The sequence below is a fragment of the Pempheris klunzingeri genome, chromosome 5 (assembly GCF_042242105.1).
Source record: "Pempheris klunzingeri isolate RE-2024b chromosome 5, fPemKlu1.hap1, whole genome shotgun sequence".
Taxonomy (NCBI): Eukaryota; Metazoa; Chordata; class Actinopteri; order Acropomatiformes; family Pempheridae; genus Pempheris; species Pempheris klunzingeri.
Genome location: NC_092016.1, coordinates 26,807,896 through 26,828,063, shown reverse-complemented (window position 1 = coordinate 26,828,063; position 20,168 = coordinate 26,807,896). Strand labels below are relative to the sequence as shown.

General features: G+C 41.0%; 1 pseudogene; it reads left to right on the top strand.

The window, feature by feature from the left end:
* The first annotated feature begins 7,359 nt into the window (after window positions 1–7,359).
* LOC139201947 (uncharacterized) lies at window positions 7,360–19,412 on the top strand (annotated as a pseudogene).
* Window positions 19,413–20,168: the final 756 nt, after the last annotated feature.

Sequence of the window (20,168 nt, the reverse complement as noted above, 5' to 3'; positions counted from 1 at the left end):
CAATAATATGTCACACTGGAACTACAACAGAGCTGCAATTGTGTCTCTAATAGTAGTATTTTCGTAATGGTAAGTGTACCAGTGATTCAGAATGGTAAGTTTGGCCTTGGCCTGACTGCACACACACTGCCCAGAAGCCCATTGCAGCTTTGGGTATGAGCAAGTTAGTGACAAGATGCTGATCAAAGTTAAACAAGCAAAGGAATTACTAATTCCAACATTCCTAGCAGTATGACCATTTTTCTTTCACATTTCACATTACATTCAATGCATGTTTGTCAGCTAAATTGAATCCACTGGGTCTTCACATCCTCAGATGATGGGAGTACATAGACTAGGACAAAAAAGGACCATGAGGTAATCAGGGAGCAATGGTAAGTCATTAATATTTCAGTCAGGCAGGTTTAGTCCATAAAACACTATTTGGCCTGTATTTCTCAGTCCTTCATGCAATAGCTTTTAGGTGCATAGATGTTAAAAAGGTCTACTCTGTTTCAGTGGACCTGTAGGTCCAGGGTCAGAGCTGTGCCATTTCTAGGTGACAGGACATGTACCTGACCTGAATCAGGCAGGTTTGTCCTTTAGTTCTTGTTACTGAACATCATCAGTCCATTCCATCTAGCATCACTATATTTCCTCAAACAAGAATCCCAAAATGAACAGAGGCAGCATTAGGAGAGCATGGACAAAGCTGAATGTTTCTAAGGCCTTTTTGAAAAACTGACTAACTGTCAAACCAGATTAATATGTGGTCAGTTCTTACATGTTTTTGTGTAATCATCTTAGGTCCTCCAAATACATACATATATATATATGTGTGTGTGTGTGTGTGTGTGTGTATGCGCATGTAGATAGATAGATAAAATGTAATGTTAATTTTTTCCAGCACATTTTTGTAATTTTAATGAGCAGCTTAGATAGTAAATAATTTAGGAAAATAAATTATACAGTCTTAAAAGCAGTGGTAGCAGATTCTCCTGCATACACTATTTTGCCATCACACTGTATATTTCCACAAATTAAATTATTAAATTCCTGATACATACAAACTTATTTATATAAAAGTTCATGAGACTCCATGTGTTGTACAGTTTTATTAACCCTAACCCCTCATTAAAAAACAGCATCAGTGAAACACATGGGACAATGCAATGTAGGAATGCTTTGTCACTAGTGTGTTTCATCATTGGACACAAGGAGTGTTGGGCCTTCACCAGAAAATGGTGAGGACTACATGTTTCTCTGTCTTTTGAACAAAGGGCTCTCTCTTCAAACTCAGTCACCCAGAGTCATTATGTATTCACACATAGGTGCTATAAGCACCCCTGGGCCCAGCCTTACAGCCAACATTGGCCAATGTGTGACACAAGACCCTACAACCTCAGGCCACAAAACCAGAGAACCCCCACTGATCTCTCTCTCTCTCTGCTCTCTCATCTGGACTGTGGAGAGTCCAGCTCTTCTCCCACAGCTCTCTCACACCTCTCCTCTGGACCCCTGAGGGTCCAGCTCTGTTTCACCTTGGGCTCTGCTGGAGACCAGTTCAGTGCTGCACCTCATCTCATGAAGCCCTGCCTGAACCAAGTTTCTCAGCACCAGCAGGTATGACCAGAAGTCTGCCAGCTGATCTTCAGAGCAACAGGAGCACACCAGCAAGTTAGCACCGAGCTGCTAACTAACAAGGAACAACCAGGACAGCAAGGATAAAGAACCACAACCTTCTTCCAGCCTGGTTCATCAACAGGCTGAGAAAGCAGCACACTGAAGGACCTTCTTCTTCCCTTTGAGGACTGGTAACAAACTCTAACTGGGGATATATAGCATAGAATAACTGTATACATGGCTAAGCAATGGTTTAACCTTGTTAATGTATTGGCTTTGATTTGCTTTAATGTTCATTGAGTTTGATTATTGTGATGTGTTGTAGTTTACTGTGCAGCCAAAGTTAAGTTGATGTTAGTTGCTGGAAGAGCCATTTAGCCTGTCTGGTGGCCATTTTGTAGGGAGTCATCATGTGGTCCTCCATGTTACATTCTTTTGCCTATTCTGGATTGTTTGTATGTTAACTTTGTTATGTTTTAATAAATGTTTTAATCCACATGCTGTCTTCTTTAATGTTGTACAAGAGTGAATACTGCCGACCTCTACTCTGTCAAGAACTCTGAAATCCTTCACCTAGCTGTCAATATGGTAATTTTGGTTTTAGTTAAGTTAATTATTAATCGTAATACCAAACTGATAGTTTAGTGCTGTATTTTATGAGACTGAATCATATAAGACTGAATTTACCGAGGTGGACTGTACACTCTTAGAAATTCCCCCTGTTAAAAAACGGTAAACAACTGGCAGTAGGGTTGCCAGGAAATTACTGTAAAATTAACGGTATATTGCTGTTGCTGAAATTCACAGTTAACTACTGTTAGTATAAATACAGCAAAAAGCTGTTATTTTAAACCTTTACAGGAAAGTACTGTTGAAAAGATTAGCAGTTTATTACCGTTTATTTACACTTTTTCTTATGACGTATATTTGCAGCTTTTAACTGTGAATTTCAGCAAAATACTACACCTTGTTGTTACTTCATTTCCTTCTAATAGACAATATATTTATTTTTCTAAACCTAGTGATTTGATAAATTACTTCTTGCATGTCATGTTATAAACGCCATGTTTTAATGTGATAAAGAAACATAGCCTTTGAAACTGCAACTTAAAATGCCAAGACAAATAATAAAACTTCAAAGTGTCTTCTCAAACCATGTCTCTTTATTGAAATTGAACAAAGTATCAACAAGAACAAGAACAAGTATTGCACTGCCTTGCCAAAACCTTGTGCGAAAAGGTCACCTTTTTAAGGTTAAACAAAAAGAGTTTGGTGGCTCTTAGGATTAACACACTTTCTCATAACATAGAGAATAACTTCAAACTTAAGTTCTTCTTAAAACACTGAAATAACAAAACCAAAAAGTTGCTTGAGAACTGAGAACAGCAGCAACTACGTGTGTGTGTGTGTGTGTGTGTGTGTGTGTGTGTGTGTGTGTGCATGTCTATGTGTGTGTATGTGTGTAACTGACTATATGAAGTCCCACTCAAAATCCATCAGTCTCTTCGGGAGACTTGAGACCGGAGGGCTGACGGAGGGAGAAGCTCTCTTCTTGCCTTTCCCTTTGCCCCCTGAAGCCTTTGTGCCCCGGTCAGGGTTGATCCCGATGAACCGCCTGAAAAACAAGAGTGCATGTTCAGAGTTGGTGTTGAAAAACATTTACTGTAATTATATCCATGTGTTTAATGTTCTTGATATTCCATATTGTAGTAGATTTACTAAGCCCAGCCAGGGTATGAATTGAACCAATATTAATATGTCTCAAGGCATTGCATACCCATATAACAACCCCTACCAACATTTGAAATTACAAGAAAATGTTTTGTGGGGTTTTCCCCTTTAGCAACTGTTAAGGTCGCGCTAGCTAGTTAGCTTGCAAAGAATTTACTCACGGTGTGCCTAGCTAATGCTAATCTTACAAATGACTCCAACTTAAGTAAGTGATGGTTTTTGCCTATTCTAATTAGCAAAGCAGTAAGAAACTCACCTGTTTGTTGTGGTGATGGAACTAGATAACAATTTGGCTTCAAACTCCACTCTCCAACGTGTCTCCTCCTCTCTCACCTTCTTGTTCCCAAAATGCATTGCAAAAAATACAAGAAATTACTGTTTTCTTTTCTTGAAGTAATAATACAGTAAAATAACGTTATAAACTGTTATTATACAGGGTAACCCTGTATCTAAACATAATCTTACTGATCTTACTGTTGAAATTTCACTGTAAATTTACAGCAATTTCTTAGAGTGTACACACTCTAAAAAGTAATTCTTGAACTAAGTAGGTACAACTTGAAGTTGAGCTTTTTCAACAAAAAACATTGAGTGTGTCACATACACATTTAATTGAGTTAAAAAGTTGTTTTAACAAGTTAGTCAAACTTGAAAGAAAGAAATCTGTCTCTGCTTAAAAATACACTGATTTTGAACAAACAATCCCTAGTTCATTTAACAATAGACAAGAATTAAGTGAGCATAACTTCCACTTGTGCACCTTTAAATCAGCTCCGATTTAAAAGAGCCAATCAGAGCATGGCCTCAGGTCACATGCTAGCGATCATTGCCGGGCATCCCGAACACAGGAAGTAATTCAAATTCAATTCAGAGACATTGAATAAATACAATTCAAAACTATATTAATCGCTGTTAGCATGGGTAAAGGATGAAAAATACACTTTCTGTCATGATAATGTCTGTTTATATTTCATTCTGTATTCAAATAGCATTTTTTAAATTTGGAATATTCGGGGTGTGGGCGGAGCCTCAGGGCCTCCCGTCATCACTGACCGCGCTTTCCAGAACTGAGAGGGAAAAACAGGAGTTTGCTGATCTGCTTAGCACATTTATCATTACGTTACTTGGTGAGTGCCATTTTTGCTTTGCTTTATTGACAATAGCTAATAAAGCTTGTACTTATGTACCTCAACCAATGTGCACAGCTAGCTCTTCTGTTACATTAGCAGCAAGTGACGTTAACTGGCACAAAACTTGTTTAGCATTAGTTGTAATATCACAAAGGTCAAGGAACACATTGTGGAGGTGGGGGCTGGTTTTGAAGCCAGTACTGCAACAGGAAGAGTTGCAGTACTGGCCCAGGAGATGGCACGGGAGAGAGGTAATTAGCACTAACACACCTGAGAGCTGAGAACACCTGCAGTGAATTGCCTCTCTCCCTATCCGGTCAGGAGAGGCGCACAGAACAGTGCCAGACCAGGGTCGGTGAAAACGGGAACGGCCGGACCTCGCCTGAAAAAGGACATTTTGTGTTGAAAGAAAATAAAAGATTTGAGTTGGACCGGCTGTCAAGAGTCTATTAGTGCTGGGGAACCCACAGGGGACGGAGTCTCACGTTACACTGGCGCCCAAGTTCCCAGCCTAAATTATGACAGACCGACAGGAGGACCAACCAGCCCAGCCTCTGGCCATTCTGACCCAGATGAGCCAGGAGTAGGCGGCGGTACAACGGCAGCACCTGGAAATGCTCCAGGCCCAGGCAGAGCGACAGACCGGGGTCCTGGAGAGACTGTTGGCCCGGTCATGGGGTGCGTCACATGGGATCCCCCCCTCTCCGCTCTCCGGCCTCACCGTGCACAAGATGGCAGCGGAGGATGATCCCCAGATATTCCTGGGGTACTAAGGCGTGCGGGTGGCCGGAGGTAGAGTGGGCAGTGTGCCTGCTTCCCCTGCTCTCTGGGGACGCACAGACGGCGGCACTCAGCTTGCCGGTACCACGACCGGTAGGGGACATGTAGTGTCTGTGCTGTGCTCAGTGCTGTCTGTGCTGTGCGCGACGCCTCCTCCGGAGACGCCGCTGGTTCCCAAAATCCACCCCATGGACCACCCCATACCTTACGCTCAGCCTTCAACCAAGTGATAAATATTGATGGTCACTTGGTGTGCCCTGACGCAGCGCAGACATACCCGCACTTTTCTTTGTGGAGGGACAGATTATACAGAGTGAGTCGTGACGGAGGGTAATCTACCTGTTTTTCTGCTTTGTATATACTAAGGGGGTCTTCCTGAGACTGCTTAGCTTTACTTGCCAGGCCATGTATGAGACTTAATTAGGACAGCAGCATAGATGCAGTGGCCCTTGAAATAAAGTCTAAAGACTGTGAATACATTCAAACAATCAGTTTCAAAGTGTAGTAATTAATACCCTATTTTCAGGAGCTTAGGGACCTACCCACAGGGAGAGGGGTGGAGGCCAGGAGTGTGACTGCTGCCACCTGGCAGTGGTACAGTATGATAGATACAGCCCCTGGTAGCTGCAGCAAACCTGACTGCCACTGCAGGTGGTGTTGTCCCCTCACTGGCCTCTGCCCCCTGCTGCAGGAGGAGAGGAGGCCAGGGCGAACCAGTCAGCCAGGAAAAGGGTCAAAGACAGACTCTCCTGGATTGTTTTTAAGGAGCAGGCCGAGAGACAGTGGCGAGAGAGGAGGAGAGGAAGAGGGCAGCCACAGCCGGAGCTGAGCGCTATTGGTCCCTGTTTGAGAAACTTGTAGATAAGTTAAATAGATTTAGTTCCACTTGACTTCAGCTCAGGTAATTCATTTTTGAAAACAACGTCTTGTGTATAGTTACAACAAAACAAAATCACATTCTTATATTTTACAGTTATATCCAATTATTTACAGTCATGCAGTTAAATTAAAATTTGGCCACTGGGAGGAGCAGATTTGGTTATCAGCAAAAAAAATAGCTATCAATTTACTTATTAATATCAGTAGAATTATTAACTAAATGAATAATATCGGGGCACTACTCTGGGATCAGGGACTAATGACCAAACTGGGAATTCAGTCTCAAAAGAAATTCACTTAAAATATCTTACATTTATAAAAGTGAACATGACGTGTCCGATGAGGGACACAAAAACAAAACAAAAAGCATGGAAACAAAAATGGGGACATAAACAGGTTGCTCGTCCAGCGAGTGTGGGGATGGCTGTAGGTTTTATGGGTACAGACTTCTGATTATCAAACACCTCCTGTAGAAACTTGTGTTGGAATGGCAAGGCGGTGTGGCTTCATTGCTCGCTAGTTTTATGCTTTTGGTGAAGTCATGGCCATACCGTGGGCTGGAGCCTGGTGGTTTTCTCCAATGAGAACCCATGGTTTGGATCCTGGCCAAGCCTCCTACCTAGTTTTAGGTTGTACCGTCCGAGGGAGTTTTGGGACTTGTTCCTTTGTTTCAGGCTTTGGAATTTAACATGTAAGCCTCTCTTATGTTCTCCCACATGGTGAAGGCCCAACACAAGTCAACAAGTTAACAATTTGCTGTCTGTGTGAGTGTGTGTGTTTAACGAGACAGTTAATGTTCTTTCTTGCTACAGATGATATGGTGTCTTAATTGCAACAGGACGCTGCAGGCATGGGTAGCCTCTATCTCCCAAGAGAAACTACCCATAAAGGGCCTGTTGGTACAGGGGTGATCTGCGCAGTACCAGCACATCATACACAGAGCCAGGATTTTTGATGTACACATCAATAAATGCACTCTTGGCATTACACACGCCCTGCAGTAGATGGCAAAAGATTTATGTTGATATAACTTCTGTTATATATATGTTATATCTTCTGTAGATCTGCAGGAGGAAGAACCCTGATGGCATCAGCAGCATAATGGAATGCTTCATGGCCAGGCGAGCAAAGTTAGGCCCACCTCCTCCATCTCTTCAGGATTTTGGGAAATTAATTGTGGAATCTGTGGAGGATTGTCATCATTCCCTGACAGACAGTGGCCAGTGGCATGGCAAAGATGTCTGCCTTTATCCTGTATGAGGCTCCACAGGTAAGCTAGTATACCAGGAGGGGCTAAAAGAAAAGAGCCTAAAGGCTGGTTTCATGTCAACTCCAGAAAAGAAAGCAGCAAGGATAAGTTTTCAATTGTATGTACCTTTTCAAGGGACTTTGATCCTGTTTTTGTAATTAAAATCTTGTAATTAAAAGAAAAACCTAACCTAACACATATGTATATATGTACGCACACACACACACACACACACACACACACACACACACACACACACGTGTGTATATATTCATATATTGATTATTTGTATTTCATTGTATTTTGTCATTTAATAAAATGAGGCAGAGTTGTGTTTAATATTATATTTAATTTTATTGTAAATACACATTTTAATGAAGATTATTGTAGCAGATATGTACTAAGAGCTGAGATGGTGAAGTCAAGTCCACTGCCATTCCAAACACAGAATGATGTTCTTCCATCCTCGGGATTCTGGACTCCTACACTTTAAGGCCTTGTGCTTTGGAAACAGCAGAGCTGATACGTTGCCTGCTCAAGCTTGTAACAACTGACCAATCAGAGTGGATTAAGCTTTCCGAGAAGGGGGTCTTAAAGAGACAGAAGCTAAAATGGAGCGTTCAGAAAGAGGCTGAATAGAGCACTATGCAGTATAACAGGATGAGAAAAATAATGTGTTTTTTGAACATTACAGCATGTAAATTTTTTTCAGGACAAATCCTGATCAAAGATAACTCCCAGATTCCTCACAGTGGAGCTGGAGGCCAGAGTAATGCCATCCAGAGCAGCTATATTATTAGAAAATGTGTCTCTAAGATGTTTGGGGCCAAGCAGAATGACTTCAGTTTTGTCTGACTTTAGCAGCAGAAAATTGCTGCTCATCCAGGACTTTATGTCCTTAAGGCAGACTTGGAGTTTAGTCAACTGATTGGATTCATCTGGCTTTATTGATAATTATAAGTATAATTGGATATCATCTGCATAACAGTGGAAATTAATGGAGTGTTTTCCTGATAATATTACCCAGAGGAAGCATATATAAGGTAAATAATATCGGTCCAAGCACTGAACCTTGTGGAACTCCATGTCTAACTTTAGTGTGGACAGAGGACTCATTGTTAACATGTACAAACTGAAATCGATCCAATAAATAGGACTTAAACCAGCTTAATGTGGTTCCTTTTATGCCAATGAAGTGTTCCAGTCAGTCAAAGGGAAGGTTGGATAAAGGTCTATAGTTGGCTAATACACCTGAATCAAGAGTAGGCTTTTTCAGGAGAGGTTTAATTACTGCTACTTTAAAGGACTGTGGTACGTAGCCTGTTAGTAAAGACTGGTTGATCATATCCATTAAGGAGACTTCCTTAAGTAGCCCAGCAGGAATGGGGTCTAGGAGACATGTTGACGGTTTGGATGAGGAGATTATTTAAGCCAATTCAGGAAGATCAATTGAAGAAAAACAGTCCAAATGCACATCAGGTCTAAGAGCTGTTTCCATGATTCCTGAGTCTGAGGTTGAATCAGAGCCTGTTGAGGGCAGGAGGTGATGGATTTTGTTTCTAATATTTCGAAGTTTATCATTAAAGAAGCTCATGAAGTCATTGCTACTGAGCTCTAAAGGATCACAAGGATCAATGGAGTTCTGGCTCTTGCCTGGCTAACGTGCTGAACAGAAATCTAGGGTTGTTTTTATTTTCTTCTATCAGTGAGGAGTAATAGGAGGCTCTGACATTACAGAAGGCCTTTCTATAGCTTTTAAAACTAAAAAAGCCTTTCAGTCCAGCACTTTGGTCCATTTAATTTTGACAGCTACTGGTCAGATTCTATAACAATGAAAATGGCAATTCATGGCCTAGATGATTAATTTCACTGACAACATGACATGATCCTCCCAGAGGATGAACCGCTGTTGACCTTAATGACCCCTGGCTGTTCTTCTGGTATAATCTGAGGGACAAACATATTGTTGTTCTTTACAACCAGGAATACTATGAAGAAATGTCCTGTACAGTGTGATGAACATTGCAGCCTCCATTATCTATATGTGGGGCTTTTATGTCTTTTTATTTTAGAAATGGTTGCCATACCATGGCTTTCTGAAGGGAACATGCAGATAAAGCAGACACAGTAACACATTCAAGGGACTATATGGGTCCCCTGGTGATGGTCTGCAGCACGTTGTAATATTGTGACCAGTGCATTAGCAGTGGTTTGTGATGTGAAATGTGTGGTGAGACTTAGAGTCTTACATGGTGACTGTGGAATGCTACTGTGGTGCCATGAAGTCAGAATAACCTGCCAGAAAGAGGCTCTAATGCCACTTAATGAGCCATAGCGGCCTCTGTGTGTTTGTGTGTGTTTCTGTGTGTATATGTGAGAGGAGGGGCTGTTGAGAGTTGCTGACTCGTGGGATTTTGTGGCAAAGGAGCATTAGTAAATTGTGGGGAAGCATTAGTGAACGCTGGGAACTTAACAGTGGGATTTAAAACTGTGCTGGATCTGCGGTCTGCTTCCATTAACGTGGCTAAATGAGAAGAGATAAGTTATAAAGTTGGTTTGGGATGTATGTGTGTGTGTGTGCACAGTAGGACATTGGAGAATATGAAACTTGTGTATGAGTGTGTGTGTGTGTGTGTGGTCCGGTGAGGCATAAGGACAGCTGAAGGCATCAATATAACAACATAACATGCTGTCTTGTTCTGACCAATAACGGCAGGCATAAGGGGCCTCGTATTGATGACTTAAAAGATAAAACGACCACAGATAATCAGGTTGACCAGGATTGGTTTACGCCTCCCTCTGCACTTTGGTCAAATTATACAAAAAAAAGATCCATATAAATTAGGAAAAAAGCTGCTAGCTAATATTTTTGAAAATCAGCAAGAAACTGAATACATTAATGGTAAGAAATTAGGGAGTAGTTGTCCATTAACGTATTGAGATAAGGGATACATTACATTACAGAAGAGGGAGACTGAGTTGTTTTTATTCCAAAAATGGCTGAGTGTGTCAGGTTTGAGGAAAAGGTTGTTTCTAATGATGATTCTACAGTGATGATATAATGCTACAATGAAAGTTTTGATGATCTTTTGCTATTCTTTTATTCTTTTACTATTGGACCATTCTGGGGCAGGATAGGTGTGTAGGAAAGCCTCCCAGCATTCACCAGGACAACAGTCTCATGGATAAGGGGTCCCCCAACTTCCTGGTCCACACAGGGACACCAACTGACCCTGGTGGCCTGATACAATTGGACAGGGCAACCATTAAGCATCACCAATGGATGTGTTGCTTTGTGTGGTTGTCGTCAGTCATGATGTCCCCAGCTGGAAGATCGTCCACAATATAATCTCCAGGCAGAGGATCATCCTCATCACATCCATCAGTGTGGCCCTTGCAGCCCCTCACTCACACGATCTCTTGCAGCGGTGGCTGGATCAGGTGCATGGATGTTGATCTGCCAGGTTCTTCTTTCATCACTATCTCTTTGTCCTGTCTGAAGGGCAGTTTGGGGTCATAGAAGAGTCAACAAGGCAAACTTGCTGACAGGATTAGCTTCACCTCTGAGCCTTCTCTATGGTTACATGGTTGCAAGGGACAGCTAACCACTTTGGTGGGGGCATTGTAGCTCCTACCAGGTGACATGGAGCTGCTTGACTGTACCTGAAACACTTCCCCACAGCATTACATCCCACCTAAAAGAAAAGCAAGACATGTGGAGGAGGGTTTGGAAAATGAATAATGCAGGAATTAATAATGAGGTTAGAAAGTAGGGAATAGGACACAGAAGATAGAATTAGATTGTGAAAGAACATGAGGGCCTGTCAAACATGACCAGCTGACTATAACTGGCTAATTTATGTATTTTGGTATAAAATGCCTAAGAGGATGAGACTCAGCTACAACAAGACTTCTGTGTCATGCCTCTGTTGCCTGGATTATTGGTCCATATGTCTTAAAAGTCTTCTAAGAGCCACATTGAAAGCCCTGTGTGTCAATATGGAGATGTGCCCCCTGGGAGCATTCAGACTACAGTCTATGGATTAGGGAAAAGATAGCACACACTCATATTGCTGTATTTACTTAACCCTTTGCAAAATAACATCATAAAAATATTTGAATGATAACATTATTATATTTTCAAATGACTGCAGCCTGCAGTGGTGAAGGTGCCCATGGTAGTGACCTGTCAGAGGATTACACTCAAAAACAAATGAATAATTGGAAGATGAGTAACAGCTATTTTGTTCAGAGAAGATAGATATACGATGTAATGGTATATTCTTTTCTAGTAAACTAACAAACCAACTGCTCAATTTTTTGCAATGTATAAATATGGGTGAACTCATAAGTTTTACCTCGGTAATCCTGTTAATATGTCCCTTTTTCTCACATGAAGAAGCTAATTCCTCAAATCACAGAATATTATAAATATATAACTAATATATAACCATTTAAATGAAATACAAAAAAATGAAATGAATGGACAGATGACATTAAAACGCAATATACTATATTGTATGTACATCACAATACCTTAGACTTGTGAATTGTATTGTATAAATATTTCTGAACTATACAGCATATATATATGTATATATATATACACATAAATAACAGCCTGTATGCACTGTATACAGTTTTTTCAGAAGATGTTAACAACAAAAAACAACAGGCAAGATAGCGGCAAACTTGATACATACCTGACGTCTAAATTATTTTTCTCAACTTATGTTTTTCAGAACCTTGAAGAAAAGTTTAAAATTAATCTCACTTTCCTATCAGTGCAATTAAGATTCTTCTCAACTTCTTACATGATTCTGGAAGCATGGCTCATTTGCTTAGAATTCTAAGCACAAATACAAAACCACCTGTAATATTAGTTGTGTTGAGCTATTTCAATTGTTCTTGTTTGTGTTGTTCATGGAACACAGCTGAAAGTTTGTACATTTTGCCAATGCACCTAATTTGTAATGGGGGTTCAATAATTTTGAGTGTAGTTATTGTATTTATTGTTAATATAGTAATAATGCTGTATATTGACAAAGTAGGAGTACAGTTTGTAATTGTTTTTACAGTATTCAACAGAAAAAATTGTAAAAACTCTTGGTGAAATGGTAAATACCAGCTACTAATCAGAGAGACTACAGCTGTCTCAACCTCCTGAGTGTAAATGTGAGTGAATGTCAGTGAAAAACGTGTTCAGGTCTTAAAGACAGAGATGTAGTCAGTGTGTGTGTGTGTGTGTGTGTGTGTGTGTGTGTGTGTGTGTGTGTGTGTGTGTCTTGGACCTTATGAAATGGATGCTGACCCAGGCTACAGGAAAAGCTCTCACAGGGAGGAAATTGTTCTTGATGGAAAGAGACAGATATTAACTGAGGAAAAAAATATTCTTGATTATGGGTAGAAAACAGTCGGCAGAGTTTCTATGTCATAAATTAATCTGAACGAATCCCTGTGAGACTTCTGTTCTCCCATGAAAGACAAGCCGCGATGCATGCAGTGCAGTGAAAAGCATCTTACTGTAGCAAGAAAACATTACTCCATATAAATATATAAAATTTAGGTGAAAATCTGTTGAAAATGATCCAGCTATTTATTTAGTGTGTGTGCGTGTGTAGGGTTAGGGTTAACCCTAACCCTACACACACACACACAGACACAGGTTTGGGGGTCAGGATTAGGCTAGTATCTTTTAGGGTTCCCTTTTTTAGGGTTTAAGATTATTTCTTTTAAGGGTTTTCTTTTGGTGCGTTTACTATGAATTAGAAACTACAATGCAGATGATGTTGAATCACAGGTCACAAACACAACAAAAGCTTGGGTTTGAATCAAAATATGTCTCGATGAGTCAAGTAGCTTTGCAAACTCTTGGCAAACTATAAATATCTTACCTCACTCTAAGACAACATTTTACCTGCTGAAACCAGAACAGAACACCTTTGCACATGAGCTTGTGTGTGCGAGATACTGTGCAAAAGTCCAAAATCCAAAAGTGGATTTACAAAATGCAAAGTGAGTGAACAAAAGAAAAATCTAAATCAAATCTGTATTTTGGTGTGACCACCCTTTACCTTCACCACAACATCAATTCTTCCAGGTACACTTACACACAGTCAGGGATTTGTAACATCATAGTCAGGTGTATGATTAACCAGTTATACCAAACAGGTGCTAATGATCATCAGAGCTGCAGTCCTACACGCTTCTCTGCTCCTCCATTAGAACAGTCACCCACCCAACATCCCATAGAGACCATGTCCGTCACCCAACCACTCAGATCATTTAGATCTATTAAGTCCAACAGCAGTGGAGTTCAGCATAAAAATCTCATCAAAGTTAATACCACCACTGGCAAAGTCCAACAGGACAGGAGAGTTAAATGTGGACTGTTAAACATCAGATCTCTGCCATCCAAAGCTGTTTTAGTAAATGATCTGATATCAGACCATCATATTGATTTATTGTGTCTGACTGAAACCTGGCTGCACCATAAAGAACATGTTAGCCTTAATGAAGCCACTCACCCCAGTCATATTAATACTCATATTCCTCCAGACTGGATGAGGAGGTGGAGCTGCAGCCTTTTTTAACTCCAGCTTATTAATCAAGCCTAGACCTAAATTCAACCCCTTGACCTTGGTCTGGCATATGGTATTGAAAGTGAACGGTTAACAGTCTGTTATGTCCCGTCCTATCTGTTAAGTTTGTCTAGTTCACTCGTGCCTAGTCTTGTCTCTCACTTCCTGTCTTATTATGAAATCTGACTCTCCTCTCGTTTCGCCTCATTGGTCGGCCAAGGAAACTTAGTGCAGCAGATCAAAGATCCATTACATTTACTTCCCTTCAGAATCAGAAGATGTCCAGCAGGGCCATCAGCTCAGAAGTCTGGCCAGAAGTGGTCTTCATGGAAGAACTGTGGCCAAAAAGCCAAACCTCCGACATGGAAACATGGACAAGAGACTCAACTATGCATGAAAACGTTGGAACTAAGGAGCAGAAAAATGGCAGCAGGTGCTCTGCACTGATGAGGCAAGCACATTTGGCTGCAGGAAGTTTGTTCACCCAAGGGCTGGAGAGCAGAACAATAATGAGTGTCTGCAGGCAACAGTAGAGCTGCTGGAGGTTCCTTGTAAGTTTGGGGCTGCATTTCTGCAGATGGAGTTGAGGATTTGGTCAGAGTTAATGGTGTTCTCAATGCTGAGAAATACAGACAGATACTTATCCATCATGTAATACCATCAGGGAGGCCTCTGATTAGCCCCAAATGTATTCTGCAGCAGGACAACAAGCCCAAACATACAGCCAGTGTCATTAGGATCTATCTTCAGCATAAAGAAGAACAAGGAGCCTTGATCTCAACATCATCCAGTCTGTCGGGGAAGAAGAATGTGCAGAAGATCTGAGGCAGCCGACATCCACAGAAGGTCTGTGGTTAGTTCTCCAACATGTTTGGAACCACTGCCTGCTGAGTTCCTTCAGAAACTGTGTACAAGTGTACCTAGAAGAACTGATGCTGTTCTGAAGGCAAAGGGTGGTCACACCAAATATTTATTTAATTTAGATTTTTCTTCTGTCCGCTCACTTTGAATTTTGTAAATTGACAATCATTACATTTTTATATTTACATTTTTGAAAGCATTCTTACTTTACAGCATTTCTTCACATCTGTCTAAAACCTTTGCACAGTACTGTATATGTATTATATATATATCACAGCACATAATCGGCGGTTTGCTAGATCATTTGCTATTGCTGAGTTTATCAGTCTGTTCGTATGTTTTCCAAATGTTATTTTAATCATTGTTATTGTCTATGGTTGCTGCTGCTCTTTATTTCCATTACATTCATGTTGTGAATAGCAGAGGGCTTTAAAGTGATACATAAAAAGCACAAATCATTTGTGCTGGCAAGGTGTCCCTATTTTTTCCCATATTGAAAGTGACAACCCTAGTGGTACAGTTAGTAATAGTGGAACATTAGTAATGTCTATATAAGCCCTGAAACTAGTATGATATTATATGTTCTTAATTAAGAGGAAAACCAGGACTGTTTGGTAGTAAATATTGAAAACCAGGACATTTTTATTATTTTTGTTGGCATTCGGGGCACCCAGCTTGAACTCAGGTCATTCTCAGACAAACCGTGATGTCTGGACACTGTAGCAACATATCAGCATGTTAGCATGTGGCTGTTAGCATTTAAGTCAATGCACTGCTGCCCCAACTATAAAGACAATCTGATAGAGCTGCTAGCATGTCTGTACTCTGTACAAAAAGGTTTTCTCTGCTGATTGTTCTGTGGAGTTGATTAATTTCCACATCACATCCAATTCATTCGGTTTCACACATTCTAATTTGCAACTAAAACAAACAATAACGGATTCACTGCTTTACTATGTGGTTTTAATCACATTCAACCCTGTCGGCATATGTAGTCACTGGTTGCATTGGTCTGTACTATAGAATGTGAACTTTGACCACAGCACTGCACAGCACCGCAGACATGGTAAGTTAGTTCTCTCATGATTTACTGTGTGACTGAAACGGCTGTTCTGAGGTTACAGCCTGAGGGAAGAGTGCACAACATGAGGAAGAGAATGAGGATGAAGAAATGAAAACCAACCAGGTGCAGATTAAAAACATTACAAGACTGGATGTTCTCTGAGGAGAGGAAGAGAGATCTGGATGATGAAGATGATGATGATAATTAGGAGAGGAGGAGGACGAGATGAGGCTGTGAGAGAAAACAAAGAAGAGGGAAGTGTGTGTGTGTGTGTGTGTGTGTGTGTGTGTGTGTGAGAGAGATTTTGTCAGTAGAGATCTCCGGATGGTGGTCTGGTCCATAAAAACCCTGTTAGTGGCTAAGGCCCGATGGCTTTTACTGCCAGGGGCACAACACAGTCAGTAATGGTGCTCTTATATGTGTATGTGTGTGTGCTCTTTTTGATTAACTATCAAATCACAACAAGCATAACACCATTATGCCCTAAATGGACTCATCTGCCCTTCTGGCTCTTTGGGGTCTCAGATAGAGGGTGATATGTAATAATCCAATTGGCTGGATATAAATATGTTTGTGGGCTAAAAGTATGAAGAAAGCTTAACAGAGAGCACAGAGAGTCTCTAGCTTTATCTCACTCCCAACTATCTGCCCCCCCTTTAAAGGAGCACTGTAACTGAGTGACACACCCAGAGTTAATGCCTTTCAGTCATTATGGACTGAAGCTGAAAGTAACAGTTTGTGCCATCAGGCACTTTTATCTAGTACCATTTTGGGAAGTAGATGTTTGCCGTCGTCCCCACAGTGAGATGAGAAGGTTCGTATGAGCTTCATCTCTGTGTCCAGTGCAAAGACAGATCCAGCATGTGCTCAGTCTAGCTTTGCACAGACTAGAAACAGCCTTGCCGCTGCGAGCCAATCATGTGAGGATGATGTTGCATTTTGCTCAAGGCTGGATTACCAAGCAGCCAGCTGAACTGGGGACAGTAATATGCACCACTAATACAATAAAAACTTCCAATCCAGTGCTTTTCCTTCATCTTTATGCCATGTCTTGTTTTAAGACACTTTGACAAAATCTCTAATTTAACTACTGACAGAAATGGAATATGATATTCATTATTGTTTTCTTGGTGGTGTATTATCATCGGAGACTAAGAATTGTTGTGTTTTCGTTAATGAGCCCCTTATATTTACAGAAGGTCCTCCTCCATGGAGTCCACCATGGCGCCTCCTGTGTTTTTAAATTAAAGTGGTAGCTTGAATTACATGTTTATAATGGGAGGAGTGAGCCGAGGGGGATTCAGTTTGTTACAATCTGCAAGCTCACGCTAGATACCACTAAATGTTTTATTTTGATGTTGCACTTACATGCTGCATATGAAAGGTGTGATGACGGCTACAAACCATGGACCATGGACATGGTGTGTTGGTGCATTTTTCTTAAATTTAGCCAAGGTCTCTGCATGTCCCTGCGGCCCATTGAGCAGTTTGTTCATCCACTTGGGTACAGTAGGGGCTGCTTGATGTTGATGTCATAGTGAAGAAGACAACTGTCAGCCTTGTTATTTTACAACCTACTTGAAATTATGTTCGGTTGAAGGAAATCTAAGTCTTATCAGAGCACAACAAGAAAAATAAAATTATGTGAATGAAATAAGATTATGTGGATTTGACAATCCAGGGTTGAGACCAGGAGGCAGAGCTGCAGTCCTACACGCTTCTCTGCTCCTCCATTAGAACAGTCACCCACCCAACATCCCATAGAGACTGTGTCCGTCACCCAACCACTCAGATCATTTAGGTCTATTAAGTCCAACAGCAGTGGAGTTCAGCATAAAAATCTCATCAAAGTTAATACCACCACTGGCAAAGTCCAGCAGGACAGGAGAGTTAAATGTGGACTGTTAAACATCAGATCTCTGCCATCCAAAGCTGTTTTAGTAAATGATCTGATATCAGACCATCATATTGATTTATTGTGTCTGACTGAAACCTGGCTGCACCATGAAGAGTATGTTAGCCTTAATGAAGCCACTCACCCCAGTCATATTAATACTCACATTCCTCCAGACTGGATGAGGAGGTGGAGCTGCGGCCTTTTTTAACTCCAGCTTATTAATCAAGCCGAGACCTAAATTCAACAATAATTCATTTGAAAGCCTTGTTCTTAGTTTCTCTCATCCAACCTAGAAACCACTAAAGCCAGTCTTATTAGTTACAGTGTACCTCCCTCCTGGTCCCTACTCTGAATTCCTCACTGAATTCTCAGAGTTTCTATCAGATTTAGTCCTTAGTGTGGACAAAGTAATTATAGTAGGTGACTTTAATATTCATGTGGACGATGATAATGATGTCTGAGCACTGCTTTCATCTCATTATTGGACTCGATTGGCTTCTCCCAGAGTGTAAATGAACCCACTCACTCCCTTGACCACACCCTTGACCTTGGTCTGGCATATGGTATTGAAAGTGAACGGTTAACAGTCTGTTATGTCCCGTCCTATCTGTTAAGTTTGTCTAGTTCACTCGTGCCTAGTCTTGTCTCTCACTTCCTGTCTTATTATGAAATCTGACTCTCCTCTCGTTTCAGGTTGTTTGACTTCCTGCCCTTGTGTGATTGTCTGCCCCGCCCTGATTGTTTCCACCTGTTTCCCATTACCTCTTGTATAAATAGTCTGCGTCTCCCTTTGTCCTGTGCCCGATTGTCTTGTCTTGTCCAAGTGTCCAGGTTGCCTTTGAATTCAAGTTAAGCCATTGTACGTATTGCTTGTCATTAGTTGTTCAACTGTCTGAAAGTATCTGGCGTTGTGCATTTGAGTCTTTCCTGATTCTGGGTCCAAGTTGTAATACAGCAGGGGTGGCCACACTTTTTTGGCTCGTGAGCTACTTTTAAAATGACCAGGTCAAAATGATCTACCTACATTAAAAATGCTAAACATATATTCATTTCTATATATACTGAGTATACTTACAATATATGTTGGTGTACACTACAAACTGCAACTAATGTAACCCTTGTTATTACACTAATTCACTTCGCTCGCTGGAGTTTTGCAGTAGCTAGCGCGTTTGACCGCGTGCATGTCCCTGCCTGCAACCCGTAGCAGAGAAGAGATCTCAGACTGGCCGCCCTGTACGTCAATCAAGTCGCAAACACGACTTTTTTCTTTTTAATGTCACGCGATCTACCTATTGGGCACCCCTGTAATACAGTCTTTCCACAAAACTCTATTCTATCAGACCATTACCTGATACCATTTCATTTTATTAGACTATGCGTCACTTGATAAAATGTCCTCACTAGATGCCTATCTGATAGCGTTGCATCAGCATTTAAGCTAATGCCATGTCTCAATACAATAGAAGACCCCTATGCTAATCTTAGCTCCTCCCAAATCGATTATCTGGTCGATAGTGCTGCAGACTCCCTGCGAATGACACTCGACTCTATCACCCCTCTAAAAAAGATGATAATTAAAGAAAAGAGACAAACTCCTTGGTGTAATTCATCATCTCCTGCCCTCAACAGGCTCTGATTCAACCTCAAACTTGAACTTGAATCATGGAAACAGCTGTTGGGCTTAATGTGCATTTGGACTGTTTTTCTCCAATTGATCTTACTGAATTGGCTTCAATTCATCCAAACCGTCAATTTGTCTCCTAGACCCCATTCTTACTGGGCTACTTAACCCTCCTGTTGTCCTCGGGTCAAAATGACCCGCTACTGTGTTAAAAACCAAAAAAAATTCCCCTAAACGATATTTTTTCAACTTGAAATTTGATGACTTTTCCTAGATTGACCCCAACATTAGAAAAAGTGAATTGTCGCCTTTATTCACATTTCCATGTAAGCTGTACAAAAAAAGGTACAAAGATCGTCTTCGGGTCAAAATGACCCGACAGTCAAATTGAGTTGAAATCACAGTCACAGAGTTAGTTACACACCACAGAATGTGAGAAGGTTTTAGTTCTGTCTCAGATCAATCAGTAGCAGACATAAACAAGACAAGACAGGTGGTCTTCTTGCGGACTGCACTGCCTTTGATCTGACCCAAATGTAACAATATTGCCCCTTTGTCTGTGGATTCCCAGAGGCTATAAAGGTGCTGCAGATGACAGTACCCCAAATTATCTCTGTGCTGAAGCCATGAGTGCGCGTCATAATGTCGAACAGGCTCTAGAGCTGATTTTTTCAGATGTCCAGCAAGACAACTCTGATTCAGAAGAGGAAGTGGAGGATGTATCAGAAGAAGAAGATGGGGAGGAATACAACCCAGAGCATGATGAATCCT